The following is a 7,560-nucleotide window of genomic DNA, read 5'->3' as shown; positions in this document are numbered from 1 at the left end:
TAAACCGCATTATGCGGTGCGGTTTCATGTTGGCGGTTTGTGCGGTTTGTTTGCGGTTTGATAAGTTGTTCCAATTTATAACTTTTGTTGTTAATCATTCCATTTAAACACTTTCAAAATTTATTAATTATACTGCATACCCTTTAAAATGCATAGATATTGCAAACAAAAAAACCACAGAATCTTTTTCTAAGTTTGTTGTGACTTATGAAATTGATATCATAGTCTTTTAAGTCTTTAATTATCAAATTTAACCATCATGATATAGAAAAAAGTTATTCGACAGTATGAAGTATTTGGTGATTGGAAACTTTGATATATATATATATATATATATATATATATATATATATATATATATATATATATATATATATAATTTTTATTAATACGATGCGGTGCGGTTTGAACAGCGGTTTGGTAACTATAAACCGCAAACCGCGCCGCGTAGTGCGGTTTGACAAAATTACGAACCGCAAACCGCACCACGAAATTCTAAACCACATTATGCGGTGCGGTTTGGTGCGGTGTGGGCGGTTTGAGCGGTTTATGCGGTTTTTTGCACACCCTACTCAAAAGTATAATTAATAGTTTAAATTTTAAGATTTAAAATAGTAAAATTGAAACGAGCAAATAAAAAAATAAAAAGGTATATAAAGCAAAAGTAAGGAGATAAAATGTCAGACACCTATTATCAAAATGTAGGTAAACAAAAATAGTTAATTTCGCATGCCATGTCTTAATTAATTAATAATGCTTTTAGTAGACTAGAGTGTCTTTGGGATTACTTTTTAAGCATAAAAGTTATTTTTGTAAAAGTTCTTTTGAGGAAACAAAAGCCAAAAGTGAGTTTTAAAAAGTGTCTGGGTAGTATTTTTTTGACTTTTGAGTGTGATTTAGCTTTAAAAGTCCAAAAGTTACAAAAAGTCACACTTTCTTGACTTTTGAAAACCCACTATTTTCTTCTTTACAAAAAGTTATTTTGAAAAAAACTTTTGCATCTTCCAAACATCTTTATAACTTTTTAGAAAAGTTAAAAGACAAAAGTCATCTAAAAGTATTCTCAAGGTGTAGTTGTAATAATAGAAATCAAACACGTATGAAGGTAAGTTGCTTAGTATCTACACATAACATAATACCACTGACGAAGTTAAAAGAAAATATTAAAATATTACAACTATCTCTTTTCTAAAATAGAAGCTGTAGTTTGGTCACTTACTAGCACCGGTAAACCACCATCAAATGCCTCCCTCTCCGACAGAATATATGAAGTTGCTTCTTCTCCGGGGACTCGTGAGTGGCGAGCGGCGGGGATGGTGGTTGGAGATGAACAAGGTGGTTAGCGGTGAGACGAAGTAGATCTGAAAAGAGACGATAGTGATGGATCATCGCCGCTCGCCGGAGCTCGTAGATCAGATATTGTCGCTCATCGGAGCTCGTAGATCCGGCGTCGCCACTCACCGGAGCTCGTAGATCTGGACTCACCACTTACCGATGCTTGTAAATTTGTCCACAATGCTTGTCGGAGCTTGTGATCTGGCCTAACATGTCGATGATTTTGCAGTCGTAGTCGATGGTGGCGGTTAACAGCAAAAATCAACAGATCTCGAGATGCAAGAGGATAACGCTATTGGTAAATCTGGTGCATGTGGAGTAACAATAACATATCTGATGGCGACACCGGTGCCGACTTAGATTCTGGCGAGCCGGTGGTGGGGAAGACATCAGAGGAGGCAACGATGACAAGAGGTTGTCGGTGGTAGAAGGAGGGAAGAAAGGGAGAGAATGATATTTTTGAGAATTATGAGAGAATGATTCAGATCTAGATCTGGATTTTAAGATCTGATTATTGTTTGGGAAAGTAGGATGGATAAAATTTATTGTTATTTACAATTATGCCGTTATGTTTTTAGTTACGAAAATGACATTTTTAAAATTTATAAACATGTACCCTTAATTATAAATTAAAAAAATGGTTCTTAAGGATTTTTAACCAAACATTACTTATATGTTCTTCGCTTATGTCCCCGTCGATGACCTTCTTCCTCCTCCAATAACAATGTAGCGGCAGTTTTTAACGTTTTATGGAACTGCTTGCTTCATCCTTACCTCATGCTTACACATAAGACTTCAAAGGTGGGTTTGCTTCGTTTATTCTTTAACTTATACGGCCTCACCTGTTTCCTCCACACACCACCACCTCAATGGCTCAATTGTCCAACACCGTTTCCCTTTGCTTCCACCTCCCGCTTCATTTTAAGGCCCCATATCGCCACCTCATGTTTTCCTTTTATCTCTACCCTTTTTCTTAGAAAGTAATTCCTTCTAAACACTGTCTCCTGATTTCTCTCTTGACAACACCTATTCTTTGGTTTGATGCGCCCAAAAGCTCCTAAATCAACAATTTGACATCCATCTTCATTCAAAATTCCAATTAAGGCTTATCAGCAAGCTACTTGCAACCTGCTTCATTTGATGGTTTGTAATCAACCATTTGTTCTTTGGTTTACCCTAATATTCTCTGATGAGCATCAATGGAATTACAATTTTTTGGGTTTCGATTGGCCCTCCTGATGTTTTTAATCTGATTTTGGTTCCACTTTTCTTTTTACGAAGATTACGAGAGAGTTGGTGCCTGCTTGCTTCATCCTTACCTCATGCTTACACATAAGACTTCAAAGGTGGGTTTGCTTCGTTTATTCTTTAACTTATACGACCTCACCTGTTTCCTCCACACACCACCACCTCAATGGCTCAATTATCCAACACCGTTTCCCTTTGCTTCCACCTCCCGCTTCATTTTGCGGCCCCATATCGCCACCTCATGTTTTCCTTTTATCTCTACCCTTTTTCTTAGAAAGTAATTCCTTCTAAACACTGTCTCCTGATTTCTCTCTTGACAACACCTATTCTTTGGTTTGATGCGCCCAAAAGCTCCTAAATCAACAATTTGACGTCCATCTTCATTCAAAATTCTAATTAAGGCTTATCAGCAAGCTACTTGCAACCTGCTTCATTTGATGGTTTGTAATCAACCATTTGTTCTTTGGTTTACCCTAATATTCTCTGATGAGCATCAATGGAATTACAATTTTTTGGGTTTCGATTGGCCCTCCTGATGTTTTTAATCTGATTTTGGTTCCACTTTTCTTTTTACGAAGATTACGAGAGAGTTGGTGCCTGCTTGCTTCATCCTTACCTCATGCTTACACATAAGACTTCAAAGGTGGGTTTGCTTCGTTTATTCTTTAACTTATACGGCCTCACCTGTTTCCTCCACACACCACCACCTCAATGGCTCAATTATCCAACACCGTTTCCCTTTGCTTCCACCTCCCGCTTCATTTTGCGGCCCCATATCGCCACCTCATGTTTTCCTTTTATCTCTACCCTTTTTCTTAGAAAGTAATTCCTTCTAAACACTGTCTCCTGATTTCTCTCTTGACAACACCTATTCTTTGGTTTGATGCGCCCAAAAGCTCCTAAATCAACAATTTGACGTCCATCTTCATTCAAAATTCCAATTAAGGCTTATCAGCAAGCTACTTGCAACCTGCTTCATTTGATGGTTTGTAATCAACCATTTGTTCTTTGGTTTACCCTAATATTCTCTGATGAGCATCAATGGAATTACAATTTTTTGGGTTTCGATTGGCCCTCCTGATGTTTTTAATCTGATTTTGGTTCCACTTTTCTTTTTACGAAGATTACGAGAGAGTTGGTGCCTGCTTGCTTCATCCTTACCTCATCCTTACACATAAGACTTCAAAGGTGGGTTTGCTTCGTTTATTCTTTAACTTATACGGCCTCACCTGTTTCCTCCACACACCACCACCTCAATGGCTCAATTATCCAACACCGTTTCCCTTTGCTTCCACCTCCCGCTTCATTTTGCGGCCCCATATCGCCACCTCATGTTTTCCTTTTATCTCTACCCTTTTTCTTAGAAAGTAATTCCTTCTAAACACTGTCTCCTGATTTCTCTCTTGACAACACCTATTCTTTGGTTTGATGCGCCCAAAAGCTCCTAAATCAACAATTTGACGTCCATCTTCATTCAAAATTCCAATTAAGGCTTATCAGCAAGCTACTTGCAACCTGCTTCATTTGATGGTTTGTAATCAACCATTTGTTCTTTGGTTTACCCTAATATTCTCTGATGAGCATCAATGGAATTACAATTTTTTGGGTTTCGATTGGCCCTCCTGATGTTTTTAATCTGATTTTGGTTCCACTTTTCTTTTTACGAAGATTACGAGAGAGTTGGTGCTCAAAAAAACGATGAGGCAGTCTAACAGGAAAGTTTTTGGAATCGCTCATCATCAATCTTGTCTAATTGCAAGTCGGTCGCCGCCTTACACAAATTACAAACTCATATGGGATGTCCCCCGCCACCATGGTGCTTCATCGACTTCATTTGCCACCTCCTGCTTCCTCAATGAAACGTGTTTGTATCTCCTATTCCTCAAAAACTATCTTATTTTAATTCTATTTCAGATTTTTTATATGCCGATGTGGGTTTTTAGGAGTAATCGATTTCTCAACCCCCGCCCAGAAACCCTAGAATCTAAGAGTCAAAGCAGGGTCGAGCTCTATCAAGCAAGTGCAGCCGACTTAGGTTGTGTGTGTCCTTCAAGATGCTAATAGCTCTTTTATGATTTCATCTTATTTCTCTTCCGTCCCTTTTCTTTAACCGATTTTGTTGATCGAGTTTCAAGTTGCTACAAAGATACAAGCATGTCACGATAACAGGTACTCATTTTGTCTTCCTTTTTAATTTCCATTCTTTAACAGAGACGATAGAAGGAAAGTAATGGGTGAAATCAACCGATTTTCTATTATTATTGTGAACCAGAAGCGAAATGGGTATATTTTTTAAATTATGGAATTGTGTTCTTGTAGTTATACGTAAATCCCAATACGTTTAAAGAGTGGCACATGAAAAATCTTAATTTAGAGGATAATACCTGATTGTACATTTATTGGAATATCTTTGTGACTGCTCCTAGCCTAGAAACTCTGAATGCTTTGTTTTAATTTGTATCAAATTGATTTGATGTACTTCAGAGGTGAGTAAAGGTTGTGAAGTTTATTGATGAGTACTCCATTAGGTTATTTCAACTCAATTTCTATCCTAAGATGTGACTTTGATATGAATAAAGTATATTCCATGGACAAACATATATGAGTGACTTCATTTTGACATTATAATATGTTTTTTTCCTTGTATAACTTGCTTTTAGTTTTGGAATCTTGATAATTTTGACTGTTTACAGATCTTAACAGACTATACTTCTATTGTGATATAGGTTCTTGGACGGTACCTGTTTCTTTTATCATGTTCACTAGACAAAACAATAAAGGTTTTGGTGCCTTTACTTTATAAGATGATATATATGAAGAAGGTTTATACTTTTTGCCTATGAGTATTTATTCTTGCTTGCTCATGTAGGTGTGGGCAGCTATAAAGCTATAAACAGTGGGAATTTGGAAGTAACTTACACACATACCAAAGAATATGTATGTTGATCAAACCATTTTTAGCTATTACATAGTATATAATAATATAATGTTGATTTTTTTTTGTAGTTTCACTTATGTGCTATCTTTTTCACTCATGGGGTATCAATCCAGGTAGCAGTTCAGAAAACAAACAAAATGAATAGTTCGGAGGAGCAGAAAAGGAAATAAACCCAGAGGAATCGTTAGGAGAAATTGTTGATCAAAATCAAACATCAAAGGCAAAAGTAAAGCATGTTGGCTTCCGCTTCCAAATTTTCAGTGCAAGTTTGTCATCCATGCTGCTTTCATTTCCATATTTTTTATTAAACGCATAGCTTAGTGGATGGTGGTGATGGTAAGCTATGGGTCTAATAAAATAAATTATGACATATAAATATAAATATATAATAAAATCAACGTAAATGATAAATTAGTCATTTCAGATTGGACACAGAACAAAATTGTCATAAATCTTTCTTGTAATGACTAAATTTGCAAAAAAAATTATATTTATACCGGATCCAACAAATCACCAAAACACAGGGACTAAAGATATAATTTAATCAAAAGTGTATATAATGGTGTGATTAAAACATCAAACGTGGGAAAAAAAACTAATTTTTGGTCATATAGATTTTTATATTAATTTCTAATTGTAAATTTAGTGAAAAAAATGAATATTAAAAAAAATGAATAATTGATTTTTCAGACAGTTAGAACAGGAGTGGAAATGACCCTCATTTCTTTTTTTAGTGATATCGTGTCAACCATTGTTTATAAAGTATCTTAAAAAATGACTGCACAATTTGGAAAATTAAAATTAAATTTTAATAAGGATGGATCTGTAAAAGATTGGGACTTAAATGTAAAAGATAACTCTTTTCAGTGAAGCCATTTTTTTTGTATCAAATCAAAGAGAATGCTTACTAGAACAAGGACCAATTTTTTTCCCCTGATGTGTCTTTTACTTGGTGGGCTTAATGGGTTAAGCACTCAATGTGGACTGTTTTCGAGGTATAGATTCTTGTGTCTTTTTTACCTAATCTAATCGAAATGACTTAATAGTTTAAGCCAAAAACCAAGTTTAATGTATTATGACTCTAACCTTTTACCTATTTTCAGCTTTTCATTTTTCCTTCCAATTCTTTTCATGTTAAAGGTTTGATGAATACTGATAAAATTGACGAAAATTATGAAAATTTATTTTTTTAAATGTCAAAAAGAAACAAGTAAATTTGAGTTGCGTTTCATTTATGACAAGTCAAACATAGAAAATTAAAATCTTTGATTTAATCTTTATTTATATTTAGTATATTGAGGTGGTTCCCATATTTTATATAGTTTGTTGCTGTTTATTTTTATTTGTGCTATATCTTGATTTTGCCTATATGCTTTGTGATAAATAACTAACAACCCTAACCACAAATAAAAAATACAGGTGAATTTTTGAAAGAAAATGAAAAGATACTGGTGGATTAAGCTGCAATGCACAAAATATTTTAGTTCCAAGAGATGATAGCATTATTGCTTGACCAAATGTCATGCCATTGCCAATCAATGTCAACAATTGAAAATACAAAGCTAAAAACTAGACGTTGAAGTAAGTGGCAAAAGAAGCATGCTAATTGACGATAATACCCCTAAAGTAAAAGTTGGACACTTAGAATTAAAAGAGGTTAACACAAGAAAATGACTCAAAAAGTGAAAATGAAATATGAATATCAAAATATTTGTATAAATGTAAAATATTGGACATCAGAAATGACAAAATATCCCCTGAACTAAATAATGGCAAAAACGAACAAATCATTGATGATGGAAATAGAAAGTAAAGTTTCCATTATGCCAATACACACATATAAGGAAAATATCATTTTTTCTCACGATTTTGATTTCTACATAAAACAGTTGAAATGAAGGACCTAAATTACACAAAAAATAGAAACTTCAAAATACGATGTCGTGATAAGATAATATTTAAAGTATATTGCTATAAGTAGCTAGATTTTCAAACTACAACGCACAAATAAGAAACAAAATCTACAAATAAGCGAACCT

The 7,560-nt window shown here is 34.6% G+C and overlaps 1 long non-coding RNA gene across 2 annotated transcripts; it reads left to right on the top strand.

The window, feature by feature from the left end:
- Nucleotides 1-3,849: 3,849 nt before the first annotated feature.
- LOC145143495 (uncharacterized) lies at nucleotides 3,850-6,116 on the top strand. 2 transcript variants are annotated; one of them, XR_013724526.1, is made up of 5 exons: nucleotides 3,850-4,113; nucleotides 4,252-4,752; nucleotides 5,310-5,363; nucleotides 5,453-5,520; nucleotides 5,635-6,116. It is a non-coding gene; the product is annotated as an uncharacterized LOC145143495 (long non-coding RNA). The 2 variants fall into 2 exon arrangements; XR_013724525.1 differs by having other exon boundaries at nucleotides 3,850-4,752.
- Nucleotides 6,117-7,560: the final 1,444 nt, after the last annotated feature.

This window comes from Lactuca virosa, unplaced genomic scaffold (genome assembly GCF_052849685.1).
Source record: "Lactuca virosa cultivar CGN04683 unplaced genomic scaffold, Lactuca_virosa_CGN04683_v6 scaffold_98, whole genome shotgun sequence".
NCBI classification, from domain to species: Eukaryota; Viridiplantae; Streptophyta; class Magnoliopsida; order Asterales; family Asteraceae; genus Lactuca; species Lactuca virosa.
The sequence above is the reverse complement of the archived record's forward strand: the minus strand, read 5'-3'. Positions and strand labels throughout refer to the sequence as shown.